Source organism: Danio aesculapii, chromosome 25, assembly GCF_903798145.1.
Source record: "Danio aesculapii chromosome 25, fDanAes4.1, whole genome shotgun sequence".
Lineage (NCBI taxonomy): Eukaryota > Metazoa > Chordata > Actinopteri > Cypriniformes > Danionidae > Danio > Danio aesculapii.
The window spans coordinates 17873197-17894062 of NC_079459.1; positions in this window are offsets into that span (position 1 = coordinate 17873197).

Here is a 20866-nt window from a genome sequence, read left to right on the forward strand (position 1 = left end):
ATGTTTTTGGTTCCTTTTCTGCACTTTGAATGTCTCACAACCAATGCTGTCTATGGACGGGTCAAAGAGATCTCAAATTTTTATCTAAAATATTTGAATTTGTGTTCTGAATATAAATGAAGATCTCAGAGAATTGCAACAATATAAATTAATTAATAGAATTTTCATTTCTAAATGAACTATCCCTTGTGCCAACAAACTAGACAAGATAAAGGCTTTCAAAATGCGCAGTTTCCAAATCAACCATTTTTATGAGATCACAGCGCACTTTTCAGATCTTCTGAACAAGTAGTACCTGAAGCATCCTATCACTTTTAGCTGAAATAAAATCACTTGCATTGCACACACATAGTAAGCATACAGGCAACCAGGACATTCGAAATTAAGCCTGTTAAACACACGATAACATTTCTTTATATGGGTAATGGCACATACTATACTATGTAGGGAAAAAACTATTCAGACGGTGTATAGGACCATTCACACAGAATGCATCTTTGTGTCTAAAAACACAAGATGCATAGTTTAAGAATGGCTCACCTGCAAGGTGCATCAAAAGATCTGAGGCGCAAGCATAACAGTCATGCACGTCCATCCATCATGTGTGCCTATATATAGAATACAACACAAATGTAGCACGTAGGAATGGAAAATGCATTCAGTGTGAATGGCCCCTAAATATGTTTGTTTCTTTGTGGTGAATGAAGTCTGGTTCGTGTTAATGTCACATGCACATACATGGTCCACTTTAGCCCAGAAACATGACATTTGTTATGAAGCGGACAGGAGACAGAGGTAAGGAAACGTTAGGGTGTTTATTAAATGACAACAAGGAGCACATGAAGGATAGCCAGGAGGATCAGGAATGATGTTGGGGTCTTTTCCTCCGTGGCTGGGTAACAGGAATACACGAGGATGGACAGCACACACCAGATACAGCTGACAGAGGATGACACAGACTTGGAAGGACTGGAAGACAGGACGATTCGGGAGGACCAGGAAGACTAGGAGGAATACAAAGAGAACAGGTAAGTAAATCGTTTGTTTTAGCTGAGGATGACTACGCTGAGTGGTCGCTCAGTTGTCCGCTTTCGTCGAGACGAGCCCGGACAATGAGCGACTGGAGTGCTGTGCTTTTATCTGGTGCTCGTGAATGTGATGCAGCTGTGTGCTCATTAGAAGTCAGGTGATGGTGATCTTCGTGAGTGGGGGTCGTGAGAGCCTGACCAATCCATGACAGTACCCCCCTCCCCAGGGCCCGCTCCTGAGGGCCGACACCTCCGACGCCGTGGTGGTCTCCCTCTGCCTCTAGGCGCTGGGAACTCAGGGTGGCTCTCATGAAACTCCACCATGAGACTAGGATCGAGAATATCAGCTCTGGGAACCCATGTCCTTTCTTCGGGGCCGTACCCTTCCCAGTCCACCAGGTACTCCAACTGGCCACCACGACGTCGGGAACGCAAGATCTCCTTCACTGCGTAGACGGCTCCTTCTTCTAGGAGCAGTGGAGGAGGGGGTTCCTCTTCGTGGTCAGGCTCTGTGGAGGGAAGAACAGGATCGTGATAGGGTTTCAGGAGTGATACGTGGAATGTAGGGTGAATACGGTAGTGAGAGGGTAATTGTAGTTTGTAGGTGACGGGGTTAACCTGTTCCACGATGGTGAAGGGACCAACAAATCGGGGACTTAACTTGCGAGAGGGCAGTCGCATGCGTATGTCCCGGGTGGATAGCCACACCTTTTGTCCGGGTGTGTATCTGGGTTCTTCAGACCTTCTCCTATCGGCGGTTACCTTGCTTCGACGGACTGCCCTCTGCAGATGTTGATGAGCCTCGTCCCAGACTCTCTCGCTCTCCCGGAACCAGTGATCCACTGCGGGGACATCAGATGGTTCGCCATCCCAGGGAAAGAGCGGTGGTTGGAAGCCCAGGACGCACTGGAATGGCGTGAGTCCGGTGGAGGGTTGCCGCAGTGAATTTTGGGCATATTCTGCCCAGCCCAAATACTGGCTCCAGGAGTTCTGGTGACCACTGCAGAAGGTCCTCAGGAACCGTCCCACCTCCTGAATCTTCCTCTCTGTCTGCCCGTTGGTTTGGGGATGATATCCAGAAGAGAGGCTGACGGCCACACCTAGGAGCTTGAAGAAGGCTTTCCATAGACGTGAGATGAACTGTGGACCTCTGTCCGACACAATATCTTCTGGAATACCAAATGACCTGAAGACTTGATTAAAGATATTGTCGGCAGTTTCAAAGGCTGTGGGAAGACCTTTCAGAGGGATTAGTTTGACAAACTTTGAGAATCTATCTACTATGACTAGAATACAGGTATTACCTTCTGACGAAGGGAGGTCAGTGATAAAGTCCACTCCTAGGTGTGACCAGGGACGGTTCGGAATCGGCAAGGGATGGAGCTTTCCAGCGGGTAGATGACGTGGGCTCTTGGATTGGGCACAGTCCTTACAGCCCTGAACATATTGCCTCACATCCCTTGCCATGTTTGGCCACCAGAATCGTTGGGATACTAGCGAGAGAGTATTGTTGATCCCTGGATGTCCAGTGCCTAGCGAGGTATGTAAGGAGTGGATCAGATCTACCCGGTGTTCAGGTGGTATGAACTGCCGATGAGGAGGGCATCCCGGCGGAGCAGGGGCTTCCGGAGTGGCAACGACTGGAGGAGCGTTCCAGGTGATCGGACAAATGGAGATGTGTTCGGGAAGAATCTTCGTTGGGAGTTCTTCATGATCGTGATGCTCGTGTAAACGAGAGAGAGCGTCTGCTCTTAGATTCTTGGGTCCTGGACGATAGGAAATGGAGAAATCAAAACGTGAGAAGAAAAGTGACCATCTGGCTTGACGTGGACATAGTCTCTTGGCCTCTTTGATGTATTGGAGGTTTTTGTGATCTGTGATCACCTGGAACGGATGTTTGGCTCCCTCCAACCAGTGACGCCACTCCTCCAAGGCTAGCTTGATTGCTAGAAGCTCCCTGTCTCCTATGCTGTAATTCTGCTCCGCCGGGCTCAACTTCCGAGAGAAATAGGCACAGGGATGCAGTCGGGGCGGTGTATCATGATGTTGAGATAATACTGCCCCGACGCCGGTGGTGGATGCGTCCACTTCCACCACGAAAGGAAGATTTGGGTCAGGATGAGTCAGGAGTGGGGCCCTTGTGAACTCCTTCTTAAGAAGGCGGAAGGCTGCGGCTGCTTCTTTGGTCCACTCCAGTCCTTTGGGTTTACCCTTGAGGAGATTAGTGAGAGGTGATGTAATCCTGCTGTAGTCCTTGATAAACCGTCTATAAAAGTTAGCAAACCCAAGAAACCTCTGGAGCTCCTTAATGGAAGTGGGTTCTGACCAGGATAGAACAGCCTCAATTTTCTTCCCATCCATACGTATACCGGTTTGGTCAATGATGTATCCCAAGAAATGAATCGACTTCTGGTGGAATGAGCATTTCTCCGCTTTGAGGTAGAGGTGATGTTCTCTCAATGTGTGTAGGACCTCCGCAACGTGTTGGCGATGTTCGGCCTCACTCCGGGAGTAAATGAGGATGTCATCTATGTACACTATTACACAGTGGTGAAGAAACTCCCGGAGGACTTCATGAATGAAGTTTTGGAATACGGAGGGGGCGTTGACCAGACCGTAAGGCATGACCTCATATTCATAGTGGCCAGTAGGGGTCACGAATGCTGTCTTCCATTGGTCCCCCTCACGTATTCTTATCAGATTATACGCGCTGCGGAGGTCCAATTTAGTGAAGACTTTAGCTTCTCGGAGCTGTTCCAAAGCGGCTGGTACCAGAGGAAGGGGATATCGGTATTTTACTGTACCGTTATTTAGGACCCTGTAGTCGATGCATGGACGCAGCCCTCCGTCCTTCTTGGCCACAAAGAAGAAGCTTGAGGCGGCTGGTGATTTTGAGTGACGTATGTACCCCTGACTCAGAGCTTCCCTTATGTAATCTTCCATTGCCTGATTCTCTGGAAGCGAGAGCGGGTAGATCCTACCTCTTGGCAACTGGGCATCTGGAACTAGGTCGATCGCGCAGTCCCATGGCCGATGCGGCGGTAGCTGGGAAGCTCTCTTGGGGCAGAAGACATCATGAAAGGAGCTGTACTCCTTAGGAATGTGGATAGACTGCTTCTCAGGAGGGCTCTCGACCGATGTTGCAAACAAAGAAATGGGGTTCCGACCTTGAAGAGGGAGATTTGGAAAACAGGCAGGTGTACATCCAGATCCCCATTTCTTTATCTCTCCTGTGCCCCAAGAGATGATGGGATCGTGCTTCACCAGCCACGGGCGCCCTAGAATGATGTCCATATTTGCACCCTCCAGAACCAGAAATTGAATCCTCTCTTGATGTAACAACCCCACTTGAAGAAGGATGTCTTCGCATTGTCGATGGATACGGGTCGAAGATCGAGTGCACTGGGTTATCGGTTGTATCTGGTATATATGCGAGGACGCCTCAGTACGGAGGTGGAGTTGACGACAGAGGGATTGGGAGATGAAGTTCCCTGCTGACCCGGAGTCGATGAGGGCTGTGACAAGGAGAGAAATAGAGGCAGTAGTTATTTGTACGGTGGTAGTAAGTGGTTTACATTGTTCAATATTCGTACTGAATACACTCACTGAGGTCCGAATGGGACGAAGGGGACACTCCATACGGGTGTGTCCACTGACACCGCAGTATAGACACAGACCCCGGGTCAGCCTCCTCTGTCGTTCCGCTGATGTCAGTCTTCCAGACTCTATTATCATGGGTTCTGGTTCTGGAGAGGCTGTTGACTCAGGCGATTGGAGGAGTGCAGACGAGGGGGTGATGGTGTCCTGTTGATAGGAACGGAGACGATCGGAACATCGGAGAGAATGTTGGATGAATCTCTCCAGACCCATTGTATCATCTAATGTGGCCAGTTGGATTCGGAGAGTGGGTTCCAAGCCGAGCCGGTACGTGGTCAACAACGATCTCTCATTCCATCCACTTGCAGCTGCTAGAGTGCGAAACCGGAGAGCATATTCCTGTGTAGATAGAGTACCTTGCTTTAGATGATACAGCTGCTCTCCAGCGGCTACTTCCCCATCAGAACGTCCAAACACCTCTTTGAAATACTCCGTGAAGGTAGTGATGGAATTCATGACCGGCCCGGCTTGGTTCCAGATCGTCTCAGCCCATTTAAGTGCAGGTCCAGAGAGTAGAGATACGATGTAGGCGATCTTCGACTTATCTGTGGGATATAGAGAAGGTTGCATTTCGAATATGAGGGAACATTGTAACAGAAAACCATTGCACTCCCCCGCTCCGCCTGAGTAGGGCGCTGGTCGGGCCATGGGACTGGAAGGAAGGGCCGAAGAAGAAACTGTGGAGGCGGAAGTGCTCGGTGCTGGTGGTGCGTTGGAAAGTGGAGCTGGTGGCTGTAGAATCCGCTTCAACTGGTCCACCAGCTCTTGAAGGTGATCGGGGGTGCTCATGTTGTCGTCGTTAAAGGTCCGGGCTTCTGTTATGAAGCGGACAGGAGACAGAGGTAAGGAAACGTTAGGGTGTTTATTAAATGACAACAAGGAGCACATGAAGGATAGCCAGGAGGATCAGGAATGATGTTGGGGTCTTTTCCTCCGTGGCTGGGTAACAGGAATACACGAGGATGGACAGCACACACCAGATACAGCTGACAGAGGATGACACAGACTTGGAAGGACTGGAAGACAGGACGATTCGGGAGGACCAGGAAGACTAGGAGGAATACAAAGAGAACAGGTAAGTAAATCGTTTGTTTTAGCTGAGGATGACTACGCTGAGTGGTCGCTCAGTTGTCCGCTTTCGTCGAGACGAGCCCGGACAATGAGCGACTGGAGTGCTGTGCTTTTATCTGGTGCTCGTGAATGTGATGCAGCTGTGTGCTCATTAGAAGTCAGGTGATGGTGATCTTCGTGAGTGGGGGTCGTGAGAGCCTGACCAATCCATGACAACATTATTACACTTGCTGTATCTGACGCATTTGAATTATACATTGAAAGTGCACTGTAATAAAAAATGAAGACCGGAAGAATTTTAAGTCGAATTAAAAGAACTTTTCTAATCATCTCAACTTAAATTAGTCAAAGTGACTAAACATATTATTTTAATCTTTGTATAGCTCCAATTTTTTGTTGAAACTTGCTTAACTTATTAAATTAAGTTAAAAAAAACAAACATTTGTTGTCATGAATTTTTGTAATTGTTAACAACGTGGAGAAATGTTTAGACAGTCTCTGCAGTGCTTATATATATTTTTTGCTGCTCAACTGAATGGCTGAGCTATGCTATGATTAAATTCTTAAAAGTAGGAGGGGCTAATCTGCAATTTTCTTCTCTATTATTCTCTATTTACTAGTGGGATGTAATTACTGATTTTATAAGTTGCAATTGTTAGCAGTAGAAATCTGATTGTAACTGAAAATAGCCATTTTAAAAATGTAAAAAATGTATTGTTGACATCAAGAATTCAAATCCTTCAAAAATGAAAATTGTTTGTTATATATTGATGCATGTTAGCATCATAAAAAAGGTTTGAATGTTAAAATCGTAAACATGGCTTCTCCAGATGGAAACTCTGCCTTGCGATTACAGCAGCTTCATTCGGTCAGTCAGTCTGTAATCTCTACCGTCTGCTGCACTGATTGAGGATTTCTCAGTCACAGAAACCAACCACACTAATGGAGGCCCCGAGTTATGTGTTTTCTGGGGGTCAAACAAGGTTATTGGCTTGAGTGCAAAGTCAGTGTCCTTGGAACATTTAGAAAATAAGTACTTCCCAACAGGGTATTAAAGTACTGCCTGTTTTTTTAATCACAAAGTATAAGTATAAGTATATATATATATATATATATATATATATATATATATATATATATATATATATATATATATATATATATATATATATATATATATATATATATATATATAAATAATGATTTTTTTTCATTTCACAGTGAAACAGATTCATTAAAATAATATTCATTAAAATAATATTTTAGTCATCAAACATCCTTTGAAATAAAAAGATAATGCATTTAAATTCAAGTGAAATATTACAAATAAAATTTAAGTTAATTTATTTTATAAAATTTTGAGAGGCACTTTAGACAAAAGGGGCAGAGACAATTTAAGTGAAGTTTCATAAACTAATTTCGAGAGGAGCACGTGATATGATTGAGCACGACTGGCCGCTCATCTGTAATCAGGAATAATCCAATCAGAGTGATCCTAGTTTACTATAAATGGATCATTTTGTCCCTACTGTTTCTATCTTCGTTTGGAAGAATCCCCCCTTCCACCCCATCTCCTCCTTTTCCTCCCTTTTCTAAAGGGGGAGCTCTCGAGACCTACCTGATCTCGGATCTCCTGATATGCTTATCGACCGGGCGGGAGCCCTGGGCTCAAATATATCCGAGCTCAGGGTTCTCTCCCGGGACAGCATGCCAAACCTGCTTTATACGCCAAGCAAATATGCTTTATACGCTAAGTGTGAACTCTTGAAATAACATTATAATTAGTAAAAGAATGGGAGAAATTATTATTTCTTTTAGTTTGCCTGGAATAACAGTAATAAACAGTTTTGTTTTGTTTTTTTAAACAATCTTAAAGTCAATACTATTTATATTTTAAAGTCAACTAAATATTTTTTTCCAATTGTCTACAAAAAAAATCACTTTCATCCAATAACATGTCTAATTATGCCTCTAACTTGCCTAGTTAACCTAATAACCTAGCTAAGTCTTTATATTGCACTTTAAGCTGAAAACTAATATCTAGAAAGATAAATAGACAAATATTATGCACTCTCAACATGGCAAAGACAAAAGAAATTAGTTATTAAACATTTGTAATTACACCTATTATGTTTAGAAACGTGTTGAAAAAAATCTCAACATTAAACACCACTTGGGAAATATTTTTAAATTAATTACATTTTCACAGAAGGGCTATATATGGTATATATAGATACATGATATACACACAGTCTTTGTTCTAGTTTGTGGCTGCATTTCTGCCAATGAAATTGGCAATATTGTCTGAATTGATGGACGTGAATTCTGAAGTACAATTAGTAGTACAGACATGTTTTAATTGATTATGCTATTAATTTTAGAAAGCACTTTATATGTAATAGTTTTATTTTTCAGCATGATAACGATACAAAATATACTGCTGATGTAGTGAAATAATATTTAAAGAAAAAAAATCTTGAGAAAACAATAATGAAATGGCCTCCACAGAGTCCAGACCTGAATATTATAGTGGAAGTATAGGGTCACATGGACAATAAAACAAAGGTGTCACAGCATAAACCTAAAGAAGAGCAAGGGAAATGTTGAAAAAAGTCTGATATTAACCTAAAGACAGTTCAAGTTAGTGTGTGTGTGTGTGTATACAAATTTTTGTATTTGTGCGCATGCATATATTTCAAGAGTTCACACTTAGCTGATGATTCATCAATAGCTTGTTTGGCATGCTGTCCCGGGAGAGAGCCCCGAGCTCAAGGGATCCTCGAGCCCGGGGCTTCCTCCCGTTTGCAGAGCGAGAGGGGAGCCTGAGCTCGGTGGATCTCAGAACTCCCCGTCTGCAGTAGCTAAGGGAACACGTGAGGAAAAAGCAAGGGGGCTAGACAAATGTTTCATTGTTATGCATAATGTATATTTTTTGGATGGTGGGAGGAAACCGGAAAACCCGGGGAAAACCCACACGGACACGGGGAGAACATACAAACTCCCCACAGAAACACCTACTGACCTGGCAGGACCAGGGTTGGCAGTGTTTTTGCTGTGGGGCTAACAGTGCTAACCACTGGGCCTCCGTGCCGCCCGATCTAAGGTGAAGGAGGAGAATGGGGAGGAAGGGGGGTTTCTTCCAAACGAAGATAAAGTGGACTGAAAACTGTGGTTATTTATAGTAGCTTATGGTTCATATGATTGGATGATACTGATTAGCTTAATACGAGACCGGCTGTGATAAATCATAAGCACGTGATCCTCTCGAAATTAGTTTATTAATAAACCTCACTTAATATATTGTCCATGTTGATATAATTTTGGGCAATGTAGTGATTTCTTTTAGTCAGAACTATAGTTTGTCTTTCGTCACCTTTTACATTTGTAGAATACTTTCCCATTTGCATTTTGCAGATGAACCTATAATAGCCTATTTAATGGCAAGCTCTAGTGTGACAACTTATCCCAAATTTCATGTTATCACAATAGGTCAGTGTTTTCTTTTTTCAGTTTTTAACAGCAAAAATGGCCCATGACCATGTACAGAAACTGACCTTTAAAAACAAACACCTTGATAAATATTGTTGACGACAAGGTCCATTATCCCTTATACCTCTACAGTTTAAAATTAACGTTGCATTAGCTTCTGAATGAATTCTGAAAGGAACACATACACGCAGATGTAAATACTCATAAATCAGATGGAAAGTCTCGCTAATGGGATTTTGCATTTCCCTTAGTCAGGCCTCTGGCAGGTTCAGTTCTGCTAGTCCCTCCTTTAAAGACGGAAACTCACCCTGCGCAACTCAATACAGATGAATCATGCATATCCTGCTGTCATCATGCAAGATTTTTCCTGCATCTTTTCATGTCCTAAAAAAGCTTTGAATGATCTGAGCATCTGAAGCTCATCACTCTGCGTCAGTCGGAGTTGCAGATGGATTCGTTTATGCATGCGTTCATGTGCTCTGATTAACCGATGAAGCATTTTCTTCTCTGCAAGCATCATGTGAAATGGTCACATTGGGCTGCGTAATGCAGATTTTAATGAATACATCAATCTATCCATTCAGTCGTAGCATATAATTATGAAATATGTTCATGAAAATATGCAAGAATAAGACTTTACTTGAAGGGGCATTCATAAGACTGTCATGACACCTTTATAATTTTGATTTATATTGTGCATACTTATGATAACTGTTACCTAGTGTCATTTGCTCTGTTATCAGTCATTTTATCTTGGTCATGACAACTTGACATTACCAAGACAACAAACCTGATATTGTCTGTGACAACTTGACATAAGAATACATAAATTGTCATAAATCTGTCATAAAAATGCTTGTCATGAGGCTATTATAATTCATATACATTTTTTCTGATCACCTTTTACAGTGGAACAAAATTAATTTGTCATTAAAATGTCTCATTAAAAATGTCAATAAGCTGACAAACACTTTTATAACAGCACCATTCATTTTTAATGCCTTTTTCATGACAAATTTAATTGGTATGTAGTGGAGGTCAAGAAAAAGATTAATTATGCTGTTAACAATTATGATGACCTCATGACAATCATGTTAATATATGACAGATTTATAATAAGTTAGGTTGTATGGATAATGTTGTCATGACAAAACAAAGACAGGTTATGATATATTCTGTTATGCCAAGTTGTCATAAAGACATAAAACAATGTAACCTTTCCATTTTATATGACTTAACTTACAGAATAACACTTTGACAAAGACAGTTGTTACTGTATAAGCATACATAAAACCTCATGACGTGTCATCTCATGATTAGGTTTCATGACAGCCTTATGACCCCCCCCCTTCAAGTAAAGTTTTTATTATGAAGTTCAGATAAGCAGCATAATTGTACTAATATTTTTTGTTATTTAGATATTTTACATTATAATTATTATCCGACATTTGCAGATGCTTAGTAAATTTTTTGGAATTAATTTTTGAATTGAGAAACAATAGCAATATGGTATAGTGCCATTACTTTCGAACATTGAGCAATTTGATACTTATAGATAACTTTTCAGAATTATTTTTCATTAAATCTAAAAGGCCCTGTTTGACTCAAATCTAAAGAATTAAACATTTCATTTCTGTTGTTTACTTTGAGATTTATAGAGATTTTAGGTAGTGTTGAGAAGAAATTATAATACTTATATTACTAAGTAATTAAATTACTTTTCAGACATAGTAATTAGAAAAGTAATAATAATATAATTAGTAATGCTGTTTGCGATTCCAAGTTTATATATTGCAATTCTGGCATTTTGATTTCAGAATTTGGAAAGATAAACTGTACGGAAAAAAGTCAGAATTGGCAGAAGTTTACTTCAATTCTATATGTCAAAGAAAAAAATTCAGAGAATAAATGTTGAAAATGCGACTATGTAACAATTTTTAGTTAATTGGCAATTTTGAGTTAACCTACCACTTAGAATAGCAAACAAAAGTCTAATAAATGTGTAACGAAGACCAGCTAGCGAAGTGCTATGCAAGTAAACCTCACTCCTCTGACCTCTAAAGGTGATCTAGCGACAGATGCTAAGGGCCATGATCTTTAGCCTCCTTGTGAAGGCTGGTTTATACTTCTACTTCGAGGGATCGGCATGACCCACGGCGCCTGTCTTGCGCATAGTCGTGCATTTATACTTCTGCATGCTGTTTGTGTTGCTCTGCAATAACACTTCTGGGTGTTTTGTTTTTTCTGAACGCTACCTTAGTGTACAAGTAGCTAAAATTTGCTCATTCAGAGGCGGGAACCGGCGGGCATGCAACAACATTAATCATAAGGTAAACACAAAACAACAGTTTGCATCTAGGGCTACTTCACGGCATCAGAGTTGGTGTCAGCCATGGCGAGGGTTATGTGACCGTGCGAAGGCTACGATAGATCATACACATGCGCTTGACGCACAAGTTTGGCCAGCGGAGAAATTGAAATGGTCGTGCCCAACTGAGTCTGGTTTCTGTCGGGTTTTTTTTTTTCTTCACTTTCACCAACTGCTGTTTTTATTTTCCCCCTCGCCGCTGTCGCCACTAGCTTGCATGGTTTGGGATCGATAGAGCTGCGCATCGATGGATTTGCTCTTCAGTGTTTGGACTCTCAGTTGTGATTATTAAACCACACCAAACTGAGCTAAACTGAACTGAACTTAAACACTAAATCTTTTATGTGAAGCTGCTTTGACACAATCTATATTGTAAAAGCGCTATACAAATAAAGGTGAATTGAATTGAACAAGTACAAATCAGCCTTTAGAGCAACCAACGAATTGCCAGTTTGATCCCAGCTTATACCGGGTTGGGTGCAGTAGGACTGGTATGTTACATGTGGAGGCTAGTCCGGGATGGAAGTGTGGTTTATGGGGGTGAGTGTAATGGAGGCCAGCTAGCGAAGTGCTATGCAGGTAAACCTCACTCCTCTGAACTCTAAAGGTGTGCTCTTTAGCCTCCTTGTTAGAGCAACCGACTACTATGCAAAGAATTGCCGGTTCGATCCCAGCTCAGATCAGGTTGTGTGCAGTAGGACCGGTTGGTTATTTAATTTTTATTATTATTATTATTATTATTATTATTTACATTTTCATGAATGTCTTCGTGTGCTCCAATTACCTGATGAAGCATTTTCTCTTCTGAAATCAGAGGGTGGCATCGGACTGCGTAATGCAGATATTAATGCATACATCAATCTATACATCAACCCATCCATCCATTCATTCTGTCTGTGCCTTTGCTTTGGCTCACTTTATGGTTTCTTCCTCTTCGCATTATCTCTGTAATGCTGCCGTCAGCCGTGTTTAATAATTAAAGGCATGTCCATCAGTTCGCCCATCTTATGTAAACTATGCACAGTGCTTTTTGTCAAACCAAGGCCAGTAAAAGTTGATGCGTACAGTAATAACCCTGAACATATGTGTTTTATATAGTTTGGGGAATTGAAATTGAAAGGATAAGGGGAAAAATGTCCAGCAGTCTTGTTTTTAATTTGTCAGTTAGCATGTTTTTGTGCTGTCCATATGCATATACAGCACTTGTATCAGCACATGCATGAATTAGTCAGTACATTAAGTCACGTACACACTGTAGCTTTAGGATTGATATTTTTGTTTTAATACAGGAGTCAATTCTGTACATGTAAGATGCCCATTTCTGCCACATCAGAAAAACAATCTGATATTTCCATACCATATTATTTAATTGTATATGTGTATTCTCAGAATTGGAAGATATAAATGCAAGAAAATAGAAAGACTTGTCATAAGATTATATACATTGAAATTCTGAATTTTTCCCTCACAATTATGGCTTTGCATCTCACAATTAGCCTAGTTGGTTAACTTAAAAATTTAGGTTTATTTAGAAATTTTGAGTTAAAACTAAACACTTGCAACTGCAATTCTGAAGAAAATGGTAACATCTGTGAGTCAATTGTGATAAACACCAAACTAAAAATTGTGGGAAATAAGAATTTCTGTAAGAATTGTGACAGAATTTTGTAGTTGTGCATATGGAAATGTGCAATTCAGAGAAAAGAAAAATGTCAGAATTGTGAAATTTAAAATGGAGTTAAATAGTGAAAAATAAAGGCAGACTAGCAAATTTGTTTTGCAAATGGAACTCAGAATTATTCTTGCAATAGTAAAAATAAAGTTGCAATTCCAAAAAATACAATGAGAAGTCTAAAACGTAAGATGTACTTGTGCGTCAGAATGGATGCCATACATTTTACAATTTTAATTAAAAAAATATAAAGACCATGTAGCTTGCAATTTTGCATTGAAACGTTTTAATACTTACAGAAAAAAGACAAACATCAAAATCTTGATCAAATTCAGAATTGTGAGGAAGCCTATAAGCGTGCAATTATGATAAATTTCTGATATATATATTTTTTGATATGTCCAAATTCAAACTTTTTTTCTCAGAACCATGACTTTGTATCTTGCAATTTTAAGGTAAAATGGGTTATTTGATGATAAAAGATGATGAATTGCAAATTCTGCAATTCTGACTTTTTTAGAGACTTGAACTCTAATAAGAATGTAAGCATTGTTATTGTGATAATGTCTGAATTGCAAAAATAAATATAAACTTTCAACGATGACAAATAAAGTGGCACTTTATTTTAATTTAATTTTAATTGAATTTTATCTAATGGCAGAAATGAGCGTCAGTAGCATTAATTATTATTATTATTATTATTAATGTAAATTATTATTAAATCATTAACGTCTACTCTATTCTTCTCCCAGTTAAACATCCAATGATTTTCATGTATGTCAGGAGATGTTGATGAAATACGTGTTGTAAATCCAGCAGCTCTAATCTCTCCACTGCATATAAAGCAAACATTTTGATCAAATTAAGCTGTTTAAATGATAAAATACATGTTCTTACACATATTTCGTAATCGGAACATCAGATATTTCACAATTAAGACAATGTTTGCAGACAAGGGACAAGAAACTAAATGATAAACACATAAACTGTCGCCACTGGCTTGTTTGGTTTGGGACTTGTGGAGCTGCGCATCGATGGAGTTGCTCTTCAGTGTTTGGACTTTTAGCAGTGAAATTTAAACCACACTGAGCTGAACTAAACTGAACTTCAGCTTTGAAAACTTTCAATTTACTAGAACTTCTATGCTAAGCTGCTTTGACAACCTACATTGTAAAAGTGCTATAGAAATAAACAAACTGAATTGAATAAATCACTGGGCTGCTTTGTCATGTGATAAACTTGATACATCGGCATGGAAACTTTAAAGTGATACATTCTAAATAAATTTAAAACGTACATGTGAAAGGGTTAAACACTAAAAGGTGAACCGAATTTTAGCCGCAGTGTGTACATGGTTTACGCAGTACATGTGCTGCTTCTATCAGTCTATCAGTCAGTACATCCAGCCTTTTAATAAGTTGCAGTGGCTGAGCATTGCTTGACCTCACTGTTCCCAGAATACAGATCTCTCCTTACAGCTGTGTCAGCCTGCGGCATTGAGGACGAGAGGAGACTTTGAGTCATCATCCATCACCATACATACACAATATACAGCTCACACTGTCACTTATGTTCCATCAGACTCGCTCCAGAGGATCGTCTGTTTGTTGGTAATGTGATAGTGTCCGTGCGCAGAAGTGCTGCGATGTTCTGAATTCATTGTAATGCGTCTGCTGTCTACAGTATGCGTTCACGTTATTTCAGATATTGCAGGATGATTTTAAAGAAAAGCACAAGTTGAATAGATATACAAGAATTAATGAATATTTTTATTGTTTTATAATTGTAACATATTACAAACACTTTACAATAAGATTACATTTGTTAGCATTAACCATTCTTCTAATGCTTCTATTAATCTTATTTAGTATTTATAGTATTTTTATCATTTACTAGACTATTGAAATCAACTTTCAATGTAATTTTTATAGAACTGAGCAAACAATTAACTGTATTTTTGTAATGTAAGGTAAATAAAGATCAATAAATATAAATGTATTGCTTAGTGTTAACACTTATAAGTTAACATGATTAATAACATCTTTTATGTCATTGATAGGCTAAATGTTTACATTATATAATTAATAATTTATGTCATGATAATTATTGATGTTATATTTAAGATTTAATGATAGGTATTATTATGAATAATAGATATCGGTGATGATGAGGATGATGATGATGATGATGATGATGATTCATTCATTCATTTTCTTTTTGGCTTAGTCCCTTTATTAATCCGGGGTTGCCACAGCGGAATGAACTGCCAACTTATCCAGCACATGTTTTACACAGCGGATGCTCTTCCAGCTGCAACCCATCTCTGAAAAACATCCATACACACTCATTCACACTCATACACTACGGACAATTTTGCCTACCCAATTCACTTGTACCGCATGTCTTTGGACTGTGGGGGAAACCGGAGCACCCGGAGGAAACCCACTCGAACACAGGGAGAACATGCAAACCAAACAGAAATGCCAACTGAGGCTCGAACCAGCGACCTTCTTGCTGTGAGGCGACAGGACTACCTACTGTGCCACTGCGTCGCCCTGATGATGATTTATAATTTATATTTACAAGGAAGGCACTAGGAGAAATATTTTGACTGTATTTAGTTAACTAGCCATAATAATTATTATTATGGTGCCATAGTGGCTCAGTAGTTAGCTCTGTTGCTTCACAGCATGAAGGTCGCTGGTTCGAGTCCTGGATGGGCCAGTTAGCATTTCTGTGTGGAGTTTGCATGTTCTCCCCGTGTTGGCGTGGGTTTCCTCCGGGTGCTCCGGTGTCCCCCACAGTCCAAAGAAATGTGCTATAGGTGAACTGAATAAACTAAATTGGCCATAGTGTATGAGTGTGTGTAAATTAGTGTGTATGGGTGATTCCCAGTACTGGGTAATGGCTGGAAGGGCATCCGCTGCATAAAATGAATGAATTATTATTACTATTATTGTTTTTGTTGTTGTCATTTGGTGCTTTAATTGTCTATTTTGATTGTTTTACATATTTTAAATATTGTGTTTTATTCACAGATTGCCAGGGTTTTGACAAAGTCAGCATTTTTCTATATCATATGACATTATTCTTACACTATATGACTGATGATAATAATATATTTATATTCATTTACATCAATAATTTTAATAATTGTCTATTAACCAGTCAGATGAGTTCCATTCCTCTCAGGTTCACTGTGACTCTCTATCAGGATCACATGATCGACACGCTCAGTTTGTGACATTGTTGTGAGCGTGAAAGTCACTGTTCTTAGGTATCACATCATCAGCTGTGAATTTCAGCTGATTTTAGACAATTTGTACAACGCCCTTGAGATCGGTTTATGAACAATGGTCATTTTAGTCTGTTTTTTTTTTTCCTTTTTTCCTTTTCTCCAAAACTGATTATTGTCATTGTATTTTTTATTCAATTTTGCAGTAAAACCACAGGGGTTATTTCACTGTAGGTGAAATAAAAAACAAAGGAAAGGTTATTATACATCTACATGTAATTGCTTATATTAACAAATACAAATGTTTTGTATAACAGGTTTTCTAGGTCATTAGGTATTGTTCAATTAAATATGTATTAATTTGCATTTATTTCAAATCTACAAAAATCTGAGCATGAATCAAATGTTTTTACAGAGATTTTGTATCGCACGTTATTTAACTCCATAATTCAGATTTTTTTTTTAATAAAGGGTTGCTAAAAACCGAGATTTATGGCCTAGTACAGAAGAAAAAAAAAATATTTTGAGAAAACTAACTTTAAAACAGGGGCAGCACAGTGGCGCAGTGGGTAGCACAATTGCAAAAAGGTTGCTGGTTCGAGCCCCGGCTGGTTCAGTTGGCATTTCTGTGTGGTGTTTGCATGTTCTCACCTTGTTTGCGTGGGTTTCCTCCGGGTGCTCCGGTTTCCCTCACAAGTCCAAAGACATGCAGTACAGGTGAATTGAGTAAGCTAAATTGGCTGTAGTGTATGAGTGTGAATGAGTGTGTTTGGATGTTTCCCAGTGATGGGTTGCAGCTAGAAGAGCATCCACTGCGTAAAACATATGCTGGATAAGTTGGCGGTTCACTCCGCTGTGGCGACCACAGATTAATAAAGGGACTAAGCCGACATTTAAAACAAATGTGTTCTAATTGAAATCAACAGATAAATCGATAAAGTGCTTTAATATGTATTTTGAATGTTTCTTCAAACCATAATTAAAATCCAGAAATCTCAAAATTGACCAGAGAACATTTTTGCCTGCAAAAAACCCTTTGCTTTGCCTTGCCTTAAAGCATGGGTCTCAAAACCGATTCCTGGAGAGCCACAGCTCTGCACAGTTTGCTCCAACCCTAAGCAAACACAGCTGGTCCAACTAGTCAAGGTGGTGTTCAAGACAACTAGAGACTATTACACAGGTGTGAGTTAGAGGTGGTTGAAGCTGAAATCTGCAGAGCTGTGGCCCTCTAGGAATTGAGTTTGAGGCCATTGCCTTAAAGCATAGGTCTCAAACTTGAACCCTGGAGGGCCGTAGCTCTGTACATTTTTACTCCAACCCTATCAAACACAGCTGATCGAAATAATCAAGGTGTTCAAAGGAGTCATGAACACCGTCATTAGTTGGATCACCTGTGTTTGATCAGAGTTGGAACAAAACTGTGCAGATCTGCGGCTCTCCAGGAATCGAGTTTGAGACCTATGCCTTAAAGAGAAAATATACCATTTACTCTCCTTCACTGCCAACCTGATTGAGTTTCTGTCTTCTGTCATATTTTCAAAAGATATACTGAAAAATGTTGGGAAAAAAAACATCCATTAGCTTGATTTGTTACTAAAGAGAGAAAGAAATTCATAAAAGATTAGAACAACTTGAGTGTGAGTAAAAGATGAAGAAATGTTCATTTTGGGTGAACTATCCCTTTCAGCATGTTTTCCATGACAGGATTTGAAGATGATGACTAATGAACATTTTGTTTTGTGTGTGTGAAACATGAAGAGTGTGGAGTTTTGTTCCAGTGTTTCTGAGCTCTCTCGTTCTCTCTCCATCAGTCTCTCAAGAGCAGTCAAGGACAGTCAGGTCAGAAAGCCTCCCAGCAGGCTTCTGCAGTCTTCCATGAAGCAGAGAATTCAGCAGTTCAGGGCGCCTGCGTGAGTGAATTAGTGAATGTGTGCGGTAAACTCCTGCAGGAGAGCTGCCTGCTGCAAAGAGTGCTTCACTCACTGCCATCCAAATTAGTTCTGGCATCACAAAGTGAATAAATAATGAGAAAACTCTGCAGTCAAAAGTGTGCAGAAAAATGTGATGAATGGGAGAGTAAACACAAAATGAACATTTGCTTTTCATTTGCTCAGACCATACAAGATGTAGGTGACTGTATTCTTCAGATGGCATGGGCTGCTATATGGAAAATGCATTTTGGATATCCCTCTTTTCTTTGGATATAAATAAGCCACAGCACTGTTCAGGTCTTAAGATACTGTTGCCCTAAAACAACTAAATAAATTGTTGTAAAAAAAAAACCTTACATATACCAATAACAAACAGTATAACAATTTTTGTGGTTTTAAAATCTAGAGTTTTCCAAACTGCAGTAAACCTTGAAACCAGTTATCACCCCATGCCAAAGCAGAACATTCATCCTACATTTTTGCAAAATACGTTGCTCAGACAAATTCACTAGAGCAGACCTAGGGATTTTACAGCCGCAGGCCACATGCAGCCCACTGATCTTTGATTGGCCAATGTGAAGAATTTGGTTAATTTAAACTCAACTGCAAATGGAGTTGTGCAAAGCGCAGGTCTGATAAAGTGAGTCAAAATAAGGGGCCATTTAGGTATTGCATCTGTTGCGGATTTAAGTTCATTATTTAAAATGGAGATGAATGGCTTGTGTGTGTAAATAGGAAGCAATGCACATGCGGTACGACATGGTTACGTTACGCTGTAGAAATCTGATGAATTTACATGTAATTTGTGGATGTGTGTAAACGTAACATTCTTTAGTGCATTTAGTTATTGTCCAGCAGGCACACAATGTCATAGGACAATAATATTAGGTTAGAATTAGGTTGTGATGCCAGGTGACCAAAATTGAATGTCTAGCCAGTGTCTAAGGACAATGTTATTTTGATGTCCAATAACGTCTGATAAACATCATAGTGGTAACGTCCACACAATATCGAGCTGTAACATCATTATTGATTTTAGGTTGGGTGTTGCCCTGACGTTGGGTTCTGACGACATGAAGTAGGGGAACAACGTCAAGCTGACGTCATGCTGCGTATTGTGCAAAATATCCACCTTATATTTAACCTGACTTCAGTGCACTTGTTAAAGACCAACACATGCTAGATTTCACTCACTGAATATAAAAATAAATAAATAAATAAATAAATAATGACTAAGGTGATTAGATCATATTTTGTGAACATTATTAGATTTAATTAGTCTTAATTTTTACATTTATTGCGAATTTTTTTTTGGCCAATAGTTTAGTCGTAGTTTTTTGTTTACTGGCCATAACCTTCTTCCCAACATTTAAAATACCTCATTATTCGACAGGAAGCTTGTGCCTGCAACTACATTCATTCATTCATTTTCTTTTTGACTTAGACCCTTTATTGATCTGGGGTCAACACAGCGGAATGAATCGCCAACTTATCCATCATATGTTTAACACAGCGGATGCCCTTCCAGCTGCAACCCATCACTGGAAAACACCCATACACTCCCATTCACACACATACACTACGGCCAATTTAGCCTACCCAATACACCTATAGCGCATGTCTTTGGACTTGAGGGGGAAACCGGAGCACCCGGAACATGCAAACTTCACACAGAAATGCCAACTGACCCAGCCGAGGCTCGAATCAGCGACCTTCTTGCTGTGAGGCGTTCGTGCTACCCACTGCACCACTGTGACACCATGCTTGCAACTTAAATAATCCTTTATTATTTATTACGTTTACTGCACCGACTGATTATTTCTCTTCAATTAAATCTCAACGTATCATTGTGAGCCAAGAATATTAATTTGTTTTTGGGGCTATCAAAGTATTGGCAGCCTCTGACTCTAGTTTATGAATCACAAAGAAAAATACTTTCAAAAAAAGTCACCTTGATCTGGGCTAGCATGAGAGTAAGTAAATGAACTGCATTTTTCATTTTTGAGTAAACTATCCCTTTAAGGTCTGAAAGTCTTTTCAATGTCAGCTCAGCGGTATCAAAAGGAGATTCACTGCAGTGCGGTGCAATATGTCCAGGTGTATCAGTTGGAGCAAAAACATCAACTGCTTGCTCTTTAAAAATGAATTGTGTTATATGCATGTTTCTTTTTGTGTTTTTGTCGGTTGCAGCTTTTGGTAAGTGATGTATAACTTTACCCCCCCCCCCCCCCCCCCCCCCCCCCCCCCCCCCTCTCTCTCTCTTCTCTGTTTCTGCCTCCTCCTCTATACTGTGGTGCTGACTCACTGTCACTGGCCCAGAATATGCTGTCTGCCTGCATTATACCCAGCTCACCTTCCCACCGATTACTGCCGCCTCAGCACCCGAATAAAAGCTAAGAGCAAATGATATGCTAA